Source organism: Ischnura elegans, chromosome 1, assembly GCF_921293095.1.
Source record: "Ischnura elegans chromosome 1, ioIscEleg1.1, whole genome shotgun sequence".
Classification (NCBI taxonomy): domain Eukaryota; kingdom Metazoa; phylum Arthropoda; class Insecta; order Odonata; family Coenagrionidae; genus Ischnura; species Ischnura elegans.
In genome coordinates, this window is record NC_060246.1 from 155,435,396 (window position 1) to 155,449,748 (window position 14,353).

Consider the following 14,353-nt stretch of genomic DNA (forward strand, 5'->3'; position numbering starts at 1 on the left):
AGAATTGTAGCAAATACGCGAAATGGCATAACATGATTAGTATTTACGTTGGACCAATGACACTTGGTGATTGGGTACATCTTGGTCTTCCTCACAATGCCCAATAGAAATATGCTTTGCGTGTTGTCTCACGATCTATATATATTGAATATGCTTTTTCTTAAAATATATCGAATCGTTATTACATACAGGATTTTCTATCCACGTACATAGTTGACCAGGAATTTTAGGGTTGATGATCGAAGACTGAAACAGGATTGCGAATTTTTAATACACGTGTCAGTATACTTGATAATTCGATACGATAATGATAGAAAATATACCAAAGCTATTTTTTTCAAATTGGAATATCTTGATAATAACTATTTTTTAGTACCAGAGAAATTTGGGGAATCGTTACAATTTAGTATTTTACACACTGCATTATGGACATATGTTTTGCGAGTGGTATGTATATCTTTATATATTTATCTAAGGAATCTGCGTTTCATTTTCAAGTTTCGCTTATCACAACGATTTTGGACTTTAAGAGTTGAAAAATAACCACAAAATCATCACTGTCTTGAAATTTTAAAAACCTTATTCCAATTATGTCTCAGTGCTAAACTTAGCCTATTCAAATAATGAACTATCCGTCAAATGAAATCATATTGAAAATAACAAATAATTTTAAAAGTAAACAATTAAGTTCCTTGCCCTTTCAAAAACCGGCAGGGAAATTTTTGAATATTTTAAACACTTGTGGACACAATACTCGACAACACGTGACACAACAATGTTCCCACCCTCCTAATTACCCGCTTGAAGAATTCAAGCACCCAATCGACTCGTTAAGCTAATATATAATGGCAAATCGATATGCCACTGACTGACTCATCAATATTCACAGCCCAAACTGTGATAAGTGTGGGTATTTGGCTTATTGGACGCAAAAGTAAAAAAAAATTCATCGGGAGAAAAAATCTGAAAACTTGAAAAAGTCGATTAGTTTTCGAGATATATCGACTTGAATGAACATGGGACCCTTATGGGACTAAAACTTTTTCGCTTTTATTTTGTACTTTAAAACGTTTGAGGAACATGATATTCAATGGACATAAAGTAGATTTTTTGGTCGATTTTTTGGTACGGTTGTCATGGCGACCAATTGATATTTAGTATTTTTTATTATTTTTTGAACGTTTTCTATGCTTTTCTTATGGAAAAAGTTTAGGAATTTTTTTGACCAACTTGCAATAATCGTACGACATTTTCCTTGACTTATTTGGTAGAGAATTTTTTGGTTGATTTTTTGGCTATCTTGGAATTTTCATATGTCGAAACAATTCCGAGGAATAAACGATTTCAATTTTACATTGTCGTGAAGGGCGAATTTTCAAACTCGGATTTCAGCCTTGAGACATGTGCCATATGAAAATTTGGACTCTTCTGGAAAAACCGTTAGAGGATACTTCGTACCCTCACGTTTGAGCTCACTTTCTCCGTATCCCTCTTGGTTAATTCATAACTAAATTCCGAAAAATATCCTGCACGCGAAAAATCATTGTCGCCATTATTTTGTGGAGCATACAATCTTGAATATCATAGCAACCGTTCCAGCTACATGAATGAAATTTTTAGGGTAATACTTTTATCAAAATGGTCAACTTTTGCAATGATGACCATTTCGCTCGATCGATTCATGTGCGAGTTATATCGATACCAATCTCCTTGGTTACGCTTAAATCGCTAAAAACTTTATTCTAAATCAAGGCATGAATCTGAAAGTCATATATAATACTACTGTTAATGTCTTTTCTTCGACAAAAGTTAAATCAAGCGAATCGAGCGATTACAGTCGAAGTTATGATCGATAAAAGGTTGTATTCGACTGAGCCTTTTTTTGGGCTTATTTACATAGTAACGGGGATAAAAATTTTAACAATATGTAAAGAAAAGAATGAATTATGCGCACACATAAATTATTTAGATGAGTTATGTTTCCTTATGAAGATACATCGATATGAATTTATACCTTTTTGTATTAGGCCCCCGTAAGAAATACACGCATCCCGTCTATCTACGTCACCAATATAAGAACATAGGCTAAATTTTGAAAGCGGGGATAGTAGAGAAGGCAGGGATAACGCAGTGTCCATAGAATGGAAGGGATATCAAAAGGATTGCGGATGTTACTGTACAGATGTCACTATTGTCTAAAGTACGATTCGATAACTATAGCAAATACGCAAATTGGCATAACTTAATAAGTGTATACGTTAGACCAATGAAACTTGGTGAACGGGTACATCTTGGTATTCCTAACAATGCTCAATGGTAATATGTTTTGTATAAAGTCTCACGTTCGATAAATATCGAATCTACTTTTTCTTAAAATATATCGTATTGCTATAACATGTAAGATTTAACATCCAAGGACATAGTTAACCAGGGATTAAAAAGTAGATACCAATAGACTGGATTTTAAACCAATAGCATTGCGGTATTTGCGGTACAGATGTCAGTATGATCGAAAAATCGATTCAATTATTATAGCAAATACACAAATTGGTATAACTTGAAAAGTATACCCGTTGGACCAATGAAATTTGGCGAAGGTGCACATCTTGGTATTCCTCACAATGTCCAATAGAAATATTTTTTTATGTAGTCTAACGTGCGATATATATCGAATATGCTTTCTCTTCAAATATATCGAACTGCTATAACAAATAGGATTTTACATCTAGGGGCATAGTTGACCCGGTATTATATAGAAGATTCCCATAGACTTTAAGTTAAACCAATAGCATTGCGGTATTTGCGGTACAGATGTCAGTATGATCGAAAAATCGATTCGATTATTATAGCAAATATACAAATTGGTATAACATGAAAAGTATACCCGTTGGACCAATGAAATTTGGCGAAGGTGCACATCTTGGTATTCCTCACAATGTCCAATAGAAATATGTTTTGTATGTAGTCTAACGTGCGATATATATCGAATATGCTTTTTCTTCAATTATATCGAACTGCTATAACAAATAGGATTTTACATCCAAGGGCATAGTTGACCAGTTATTATATAGTAGATACCCATAGTTTTTAAGTTAAACCAATAGCATTTCGGAATTTACAGTACAGATGTCAGTATGATCGAAAAATCTATTCGATTATTATAGCAAATATACAATTTAGTATAACTTGAAAAGTATACCCGTTGGACCAATGAAATTTGGCGAAGGTGCACATCTTGGTATTCCTCACAATGCCCAATAGAAATATGTTTTGTATGTAGTCTAACGTGCGATATATATCGAATATGCTTTCTCTTCAAATATATCGAACTGCTATAACAAATTGCATTTTACATCTAAGGACATAGTTGACCAGGTATTATATAGTAGATACCCATAGACTTTAAGTTAAACCAATAGCATTTCGGATTTTACAGTATAGTTGTCAGTATGATCGAAAAATCGATTCGATTATTATAGCAAATACGTAAATTGGCATAACTTCAAGACTATATCCGCTTGACCAATGAAATTTGGTGAATGGGTACATCTTGGTATTCCTCACAATGCCCAATGGAAATATGTTTTGTATGTAGTCTCACGTTCGATATATATCGAATCTACTTTTTCCTAAAAGATATCGAATTGCTATAACATACAGTATTTTACATCCAAGGACATAGTTGACCAGGAATCATATAGAAAATACCCGCAGACTGGAAGTTAAACCAATAGCATTGCGGATTTTAAAGTAAAGATGTCAGTATAATCGAAAGATCGATACGATAATTATAGCAAATACGCAAATTGGCATAACTTGATTGCTATATAAGTTGGACCAAAGAAATTTTGCGAATTGGTCTATCATGATATATCTCACAATGACAAATAGAAATATGTTTTGTATATGGTCTCACATGCGATATATATCGAATCTTCATTTTCCAAATTATATCGATTTGCCTTAACATTTAGGATTTTACATCCACAGGCATTGTTGACCAGGAATTATAGAGTAGATGACTATTGACTGGAATTAAAATATTCAGCATTGCGGATTTTACAGTGCAGATTGCAGTTAAATCGAAGATCGAATCGATTATTATAGCAAATATGCAAATTGGCATAACTTGAATAATATATGCGTTGGACCATTGAAATTTGGTGAATAGGTACACATTGGTACTCCTCACAATGCCCAATGGGAAAATTTTTTTACGTAGTCTCTCATTCGATATATATCGAATATACTTTTTCTTAAAATATATGGAATTGTTATAACACATCGGAATTTACATCAATGGGCAAAGTTGACAAGGAATTATATGGTAAATGGCCATGGACCGGAATTAAAATCAAAAGCTTTGCGAATTTTACATTACAGATGCAGTGAAATCGAATGATCGAATCGATTATTATAGAAAATACGCAAATTGGCATAACTTGATTCGTATATCCTTTGGACCAATGAAATTTGGTGAATATGTACAGCCTGGTATTCTTCACAAAGCCCAAGGGAAATATGTTTTGTATGTAGTGTCTCATTAGATATATATCGATTCAGCGTTTTCTGAAAATATATCGAATTGCTATAACATGCAGGATTTTGCATCCGCGGTCGTATTTGACCATGAAATATAGGGTAGATGACCTAACGGGAAGATAAATCAATAGGATTGCGAATTTATATTTTCGCATGTGAGTATACTTGACAATTCGTTATGATTATGGTAGCAAATTACTTATTTCCGTATCTTTATTACAATTGATGTTAGACCGAAGAAATTTTATGAATATGTTTATTAAAGCATTGTTCATGCTGCACCTATGAAATATATTCGCTTTTAATTCTCCCATTCGACACATATCGAATCTACGTTTTTGTAAAATATATCGAACTGCTATCAACGGGGACAGTTGAACATTCTTCAATTCTTTCTCCAATTCAAGTTTCATAACCGTATTAATATATTTATTGTAATCATTGCGTTTTGTTGTTATAAACCTTCCTTAGATATAAAAAATGTCAGCATTGAGAGACATACATCGTCAGAGAAATCGGAACATTACTTCATTATTCGAGACATATTTATTCGGATAATCATTTCATTAGTCTCTGTTCGTTTATTTTCTAATACTTATGTATTTAATTTCATTAAGTCTGCAGTATTCAAACGTTAAAAATCAAAAATGGAGGTGATACAATCCTAGGGTACGGGATAAAATAAGAAAAATCAGCTACATTTCATAAGTTCATCTATCGAACACTTTATATTTTTCTACATTGCGTAAATCATTCATATCAAAACGGTTCCCCGAAGCATTGATCACCGTGGTTACTAAGAAGGTCTTAAGTATTGTTGACAGTGAATGAGCGTATTGCCCGCCTATTTTACTCATTTAAACGATATTTGGGGTGTTTCTTTCGCTTTTTGAACCACTTATGGGCACATGACTCGGAAACACGTGACACAACTATGTTCCCACCCCCCTAATTACCCGCTTGATGAATTCAAGCGCCCAATATACTCGTATATATATATATTTCAAATTCACATTCACACAGGTCGCCACAGGCGAATATACAATCATAATAACACATAATAGAAATTGAAAGAAAGAGATAGAAACATAAATGCAGGACGATGACACACTGTGGCGTGGAGATGGAATGAAGGCCGAAAACACATGGAAAAAAGTTATTCCTGAACCGGGAATCGAACCACGGACCTTCTGCTTTCCGGGCAGATGCTCAGACCACCGAGCTATCCAGGCTAATCTAATCTCCAGTGTTTTCGGCGGGGGTTTATACACCAAATCCCCCGAGGTCTAGCCCTATCATTTGGCCAAGAGATGGCTCTGGGCGTAGGTCCCGCCACGAACGAAGAATTCAACGAGGACAGACGAAGAAATGGAATTAAAGATGGTCACAATCACACACACAGCAGGATAGATATAGAACATGCGTTTCGGGGAACCCTGATCCCAAGAAGAGGAAACGAACCATATAGGTCATATACATTTCAAATTCACATTCACACAGGTCGCCACAGGCGAATATACAATCATAATAACACATAATAGAAATTGAAAGAAAGAGATAGAAACATAAATGCAGGACGATGACACACTGTGGCGTGGAGATGGAATGAAGGCCGAAAACACATGGAAAAAAGTTCACCTGAACCGGGAATCGAACCACGGACCATCTGCTTTCCGGGCAGATGCTCAGACCACCGAGCTATCCAGGCTAATCTAATCTCCAGTGTTTTCGGCGGGGGTTTATACACCAAATCCCCCGAGGTCTAGCCCTATCATTTGGCCAAGAGATGGCTCTGGGCGTAGGTCCCGCCACGAACGAAGAATTCAACAGAAGGTTCGAAATTCAACAGCAGAAGGTCCGTGGTTCGATTCCCGGTTCAGGTGAACTTTTTTCCATGTGTTTTCGGCCTTCATTCCATCTCCACGCCACAGTGTGTCATCGTCCTGCATTTATGTTTCTATCTCTTTCTTTCAATTTCTATTATGTGTTATTATGATTGTATATTCGCCTGTGGCGACCTGTGTGAATGTGAATTTGAAATGTATATGACCTATATGGTTCGTTTCCTCTTCTTGGGATCAGCGTTCCCCGAAACGCATGTTCTATATCTATCCTGCTGTGTGTGTGATTGTGACCATCTTTAATTCCATTTCTTCTTCTGTCCGCGTTGAATTCTTCGTTCGTGGCGGGACCTACGCCCAGAGCCATCTCTTGGCCAAATGATAGGGCTAGACCTCGGGGGATTTGGTGTATAAACGCCCGCCGAAAACACAGGAGATTAGATTAGCCTGGATAGCTCGGTGGTCTGAGCATCTGCCCGGAAAGCAGAAGGTCCGTGGTTCGATTCCCGGTTCAGGTGAACTTTTTTCCATGTGTTTTCGGCCTTCATTCCATCTCCACGCCACAGTGTGTCATCGTCCTGCATTTATGTTTCTATCTTTTTCTTTCAATTTCTATTATGTGTTATTATGATTGTATATTCGCCTGTGGCGACCTGTGTGAATGTGAATTTGAAATGTATATGACCTATATGGTTCGTTTCCTCTTCTTGGGATCAGGGTTCCCCGAAACGCATGTTCTATATCTATCCTGCTGTGTGTGTGATTGTGACCATCTTTAATTCCATTTCTTCGTCTGTCCTCGTTGAATTCTTCGTTCGTGGCGGGACCTACGCCCAGATCCATCTCTTGGCCAAATGATAGGGCTAGACCTCGGGGGATTTGGTGTATAAACCCCCGCCGAAAACACTGGAGATTAGATTAGCCTGGACAGCTCGGTGGTCTGAGCATCTGCCCGGAAAGCAGAAGGTCCGTGGTTCAATTCCCGGTTCAGGTGAACTTTTTTCCATGTGTTTTCGGCCTTCATTCCATCTCCACGCCACAGTGTGTCATCGTCCTGCATTTATGTTTCTATCTCTTTCTTTCAATTTCTATTATGTGTTATTATGATTGTATATATATTGTGACGAAACAGGCCCGTTTCCCTGCCAGCCCGTCGACCCGTCTCAGCCCTCACGCTCCCGAGTGTTACCCCCTCCTTCTTTCCTTCCCCGACAGCTCGCCACTCCGAAATCTGGTTTCGGTAGAATGTGATTTTGGGAAAAATATTGCAGAAGAATACGATCTTAGATCGTTTATTAGGGCGCCACCCAAAACCGCGGCCCACGAACTAGCTTTGCCGGTAGAAGCAAGGACGTTCCAAACTCCCAGGATTAAATAATTGTTAATACGGGTGGACAATATGACAATGCGGACACTGGTTGTTTGACTCACGCACGGACAAGGGTTTGAGGATCCGACGAATGAACACTGACCTTTTACATTATGCACAAAAATCACCATTTATTATTGAGACTTTGGCGAAAACAACGAAAAACCATCAACGCACTGATGAAAAATCACCCTTGAACAATACTAAGCCTAATCTACAAACTAATGATGGATGAATGAACACAAGCAAAAAGATGAAATACCCTTGATGACACAAAGAAATAAGAATTGAAAAGCCATTACATGTTCCTCGTCTGCCTCCTGGAAAGACGGGAAATTATGATACATTAAATTGCCCTTATTTACGGGCGTAAGACGTGCAATCAATAGTCCTTTTCTGTTCAATTAACTATTTAAAAACTCGGTGCAGTTATTGACTTTTTGCAGTCTCGCATGAACTCTTGCGAAAGTGACTTGATTGGTCTTTACATGAATCACCGGTATTTGGATGAAGTAGACGGACTTTAGAGTGGTAATCTTTACCCTCTTGGTACTGCTTGAAGCACTTGGGAATGTGATAATACGGGAATAATTACTGGAGATTGATACTTATGGGCATGGCAGTCTGTGGTTCCCGACGACTCCGTCGCCAGCGATTCGGGGAGCTTTTTGGCTGCTCCGGATGAAAACGGCCCACAAGCGCAGCGACGGCCTCACTTTCGGCACAGATGTCGCCTTCTCAAACGCCTGGGCCAGCACCTTTATCCGTGCTCCGGAATCAGAAACTGCTCCACTTCCCCCGGTCGCTCTCCGTCACACACCTCTGCAATCACAGCCGTTGCCTTTCTTGGGTCTCCTTCCCTCTCACAGCTGAGCATTGACTGCCAGCTCCCAATTATGTGCTCTCTCTCTGCTGGTACCTCGAGACAGGCTTGTCTCCCTCTCCACCAACAGACCAGTACCGTGTCCGTTCACCAACTGACTTCATCCCCACTTCTCCTCCTACCACGTAACCTCGCTATTCCCGGTTTTTCCGTTACGGAAAGCTGACACACGTCACTCACTTTGAATTTTAGCCAATCACGTCACTGCACAAGTGGCGTGATCGCCTTACATCCTATGGGTACAATTGAATGGGAACTAAAACCATGGTATTTTACCGTCTTATACTACATGAAGGTCAGAGTCACTTCGCCCGATCCACGTAATCTTCCACGGGGAAGATCGTAGCCGCGTGAGGCGCGCTGACATGGGATGAAAAGAAAAAAATATCGTGACCACCCGTCACAAAGCCCCCCAGCGTGAATGAGTTTTTTTTCCGAAAAAAAAAAAACGAGTTCACGTCTCAGAAACGAAAAATATATACCCAATGAACAAATTTCAAACACGAATGATAATAAAAATACAGACAAAGAAAAATTCACTTGGCATGGGCTGCTCAAATTAAATTTTATGCCCGATAAGGAATTAAAGAATATGCATTGAACGTTCCTAGTCTGGATCCGTCCTCTCTTTCCAACATATAAGCATTGTGGCCTGCCTGGCCTGAGATCCTGAAGGGTCCCGTAAATAAATGAAAAAATTTGTGAAAAAGTCCCAATTTCGTATCGGACACCCTTGGTGTCCTCAAGAGTACAGAGTCTCCAATTTTGAATTTAGAAAAAACCCTTTGCTGATGCTTTACCCGCCGTTTCGCGGACTTCTTTAAGTTTCTTGCGATTACTAACGCGTGAAGAATTTCACCATTACTTAACGGAGGAGAACACAAACGAGCTTGTGCCAATTTATCTGTGGCAAATTGCTTCATCGTTACTGCACCCTCTCGACTGTATCTACCAGTCATTACTCTGGCACGGTAATTATACTGCGTGTCCGCATCCCAGAAATTTGACAAAAACTTCTGTTCAAATTCTTGATAGGTTTGAGGCAATGGAAATAGCGCGTTTCCCCAAACTTTCGCGTTACCAGATAGCATTTGGTAAAACAATTGTGGCTTTAATGCCTCCGGAACTGCTGCTAACGAGAAATAATTTTTTACGTCTCGCAAAAATGCTATGGGATGTTCATTATCTCGCGCGGAGAAGCGGGGTTTGTTCACAGCTAGAATATGATTCGAGAACTCTGTGGAAATAGCCCCCCTTCCCTCTATGGCCGCGATCTTAGCCTCAATCGCACTGACCCTCTCATCATTCCTTTCGTCGGGTTCGCGACGAACATGCTCTAATGCGTCCGTACGCGCGTTAATCTGCCTTACTTCTGCCTCAATTATTTTATGACACTCATCATGAACATCTTTCAATTTTACTTCGACGGTTCCCACTCTATCATTGACTTGGGCTCTCTCTCTCCTGAGACGACCATTATCAGTTTTTGCCTCTCGTTGTAGGTTGGCAATATCGCGGGACATAGTTCCTATCTTCTCACTACATTGATTGAACGCTAACCTACATTCTGATCGCATTTCGCCGACGGTATCGCGCATCCTATCTTCAAAACACTGTAGTTTACGCTCAAAACTAATTTGGATAGCTTCTTGGCCTTTTTGCATAGTTTCATGGTTATTTTGTATTTTACTTTCTAAACTAATTTGGCCTTTTTGTGTAGTTTCATGGTTTTTTTGTATTGCCTGCATTATGGACATCAATATATCATTATTACATGATCTAACCTGCGGCTGTATCACTTCTAAGGATTCGTCCTTATGATCGGCACGCTGTTCCTCTTCCCGATACTCCGATTTATCCAAAACCATTCCCTGTATACAATTCGCTAAATCATCGGTGTCTGAATTCTCACTTCGCTCTTCCGATTCCTCGTCTTGAATCACCCCACTCTCCCTATACTGGGTAAAAGCTGACCCCTTTTTCTCGTCCGCCATTCCGTATCTTTCGCAATTCATAAAAAACAAAAAACAAAACACAACTGACTCTCCTCTAAAGGCATGTGTCACTGCCTCTACCCCGTCAATCTCACCATCCGCGTCAAAAACTGTGGCCAAACTCTCCACCTAGTTGAATGCCAAAAATTGTCGTGATCGCCAAAATCTGTGGCGGATCGGGCCCACCGCGTTGGTACGCCAATTAAACTGTGACGAAACTGGCCCGTTTCCCTGCCAGCCCGTCGACCCGTCTCAGCCCTCACGCTCCCGAGTGTTACCCCCTCCTTCTTTCCTTCCCCGACAGCTCGCCACTCCGAAATCTGGTTTCGGTAGAATGTGATTTTGGGAAAAATATTGCAGAAGAATACGATCTTAGATCGTTTATTAGGGCGCCACCCAAAACCGCGGCCCACGAACTAGCTTTGCCGGTAGAAGCAAGGACGTTCCAAACTCCCAGGATTAAATAATTGTTAATACGGGTGGACAATATGACAATGCGGACACTGGTTGTTTGACTCACGCACGGACAAGGGTTTGAGGATCCGACGAATGAACACTGACCTTTTACATTATGCACAAAAATCACCATTTATTATTGAGACTTTGGCGAAAACAACGAAAAACCATCAACGCACTGATGAAAAATCACCCTTGAACAATACTAAGCCTAATCTACAAACTAATGATGGATGAATGAACACAAGCAAAAAGATGAAATACCCTTGATGACACAAAGAAATAAGAATTGAAAAGCCATTACATGTTCCTCGTCTGCCTCCTGGAAAGACGGGAAATTATGATACATTAAATTGCCCTTATTTACGGGCGTAAGACGTGCAATCAATAGTCCTTTTCTGTTCAATTAACTATTTAAAAACTCGGTGCAGTTATTGACTTTTTGCAGTCTCGCATGAACTCTTGCGAAAGTGACTTGATTGGTCTTTACATGAATCACCGGTATTTGGATGAAGTAGACGGACTTTAGAGTGGTAATCTTTACCCTCTTGGTACTGCTTGAAGCACTTGGGAATGTGATAATACGGGAATAATTACTGGAGATTGATACTTATGGGCATGGCAGTCTGTGGTTCCCGACGACTCCGTCGCCAGCGATTCGGGGAGCTTTTTGGCTGCTCCGGATGAAAACGGCCCACAAGCGCAGCGACGGCCTCACTTTCGGCACAGATGTCGCCTTCTCAAACGCCTGGGCCAGCACCTTTATCCGTGCTCCGGAATCAGAAACTGCTCCACTTCCCCCGGTCGCTCTCCGTCACACACCTCTGCAATCACAGCCGTTGCCTTTCTTGGGTCTCCTTCCCTCTCACAGCTGAGCATTGACTGCCAGCTCCCAATTATGTGCTCTCTCTCTGCTGGTACCTCGAGACAGGCTTGCCTCCCTCTCCACCAACAGACCAGTACCGTGTCCGTTCACCAACTGACTTCATCCCCACTTCTCCTCCTACCACGTAACCTCGCTATTCCCGGTTTTTCCGTTACGGAAAGCTGACACACGTCACTCACTTTGAATTTTAGCCAATCACGTCACTGCACAAGTGGCGTGATCGCCTTACATCCTATGGGTACAATTGAATGGGAACTAAAACCATGGTATTTTACCGTCTTATACTACATGAAGGTCAGAGTCACTTCGCCCGATCCACGTAATCTTCCACGGGGAAGATCGTAGCCGCGTGAGGCGCGCTGACATGGGATGAAAAGAAAAAAATATCGTGACCACCCGTCACAATATATATATATATATATATATATATATATATATATATATATATATATATATATATATATATTCAATGTTTTGCAGAAATGCGATGCAACGTAGCACATAATACGAATGTTTAAAAACACAGTCACTAAAAATAGACACAAAATAAAAAAAGAAACACTCACACGAAAAATAAAACTGAGAGACTTTCGCGGTTGTAGCCGCTTCATCAGTCTTTATCGCCGACGGTGGAATGGATTGATTACTTAGTTTCTCGTTAAACTTTCGCTGCTAATGAAATCCATATTGCAAGCCGGAAATCAGTGTAGGAACTAAGTAACTTCAGTCAACATTGGTAAGGACACTATGTACCACGCTATGTCACCCAAAACTTTGTATTTAGTATTCAAGTTCGAGTGTCCGAAGGATACACCTGACATAAGGAGGAATAAATGCTTTAAAAACTTCTCTACCGTATCTTTTGTAAATGATCTTTAGTTACTTTTGTTGCGCACCCCTTGCTATGTAAGTCAGGAAAACAGCACAGCTCCCATTTACCGCTGAGAAGAGAAGACGTACGTTAGTGATGGAGCAGAGGTGAAACATATTTGAAATAGCTCTACCATCAACGCTGTCAACACAAAAATTCAAGACAAGTTTTCTGAACAATTTTAAAAAATGTTAGTACATTCGTACGAACAAATCGAAGAAATTTATAAAGTGTAATTTATAAAGGAATATCGCTACTCTCAGGTTATCACCGTCTTTCTAGTCGATGGCTTTATCGGAGGTCATCTCCAGACTGCACCATCTAAATAGTTTCTCAGTCAATGTGAAGGAAGAGATTTGAAGAAATTTTAAGGTTTCTGCATCTGGCAGATAATTATTATAATGGGAAGAATGATTGCAAGGATAAGCTATATAAAGTTCAACTTTTGTTTGAGATTTTGAACAAGACGTTCAAAATTGTAAGCCCTGGAGGATACTGTTTGGTAGATGAATTAATCAGCCTCTACTATGGTAGATACGGCTGCAAGCAATGTAATAGAGGGAAAGGAGTAAGATTTGGGATAAAATTATGGTGTATTTCTGAATCAAGTCAACCTTTATCATGCTGAAGCCAATCTTGAGAGAACAGATCTTGGTCAAAGAGATGTAGTTTTAGGACTCGTGGATGAGTGTAAATTACCACCAGGTACAAACATACTTTTTGACAATGTCATTCACATAAGAAAAGCTGCGAAGAAAGTTGACTGGAATGAGCTTGGGCGGCACTCTGGAACAATACGTGAAAATAGAATCAATATAACCTTTTAGAAAAAGCAGAATTGAAAAAATCAAAAGGGGGACTGCTGAATTTAAATCGAATAGTTTCTAACAATGATAAATACATAGTTACCATGATTACTGAAAGCATACATAATAAAATGAAAACTCCTGTTTGTTATTGTTTTTCCGAAAAGAAAAAGAAAATAATATACCAATGCCAGTGACGATCGCAGAATAAAATTCTCACATGGAAGGAGTGGACCTGTGCGATCAATTCCTGGCAAATTACCGGACAACTATCAGGAACTAAAATGTTGGTTTACTTATTGTAGATGAGAGTTGATGTATCAGTTGTACAGTGATGGCTACGGTATAGAAAACTGGGATACAGGGCCACACTGCTGTAAAATTTCGAAACGTAAATGCAAATTGTTCACGCAATAATACTGTAATAATACTCAACATTATATTATTTTATGTATAAAAATTCAAATTCACTACACCCACTTTATTACTATATTAACAAACTACTGAAGAAGGCACGAGTAATGTATGATGTATTAAAAACGTGCATCAGCACAATTAAATGATAATGTAAATTTTTTGACCCCTTAAGTGCCCAGACGTATCTTAAGATACATATAGGATTAAGTACTACGCTATTGTTAGAGATTTTTGAAAACATTTTTCCACGCATCAGATATGATGTCTTATCATAATTCAAGCGAAAAA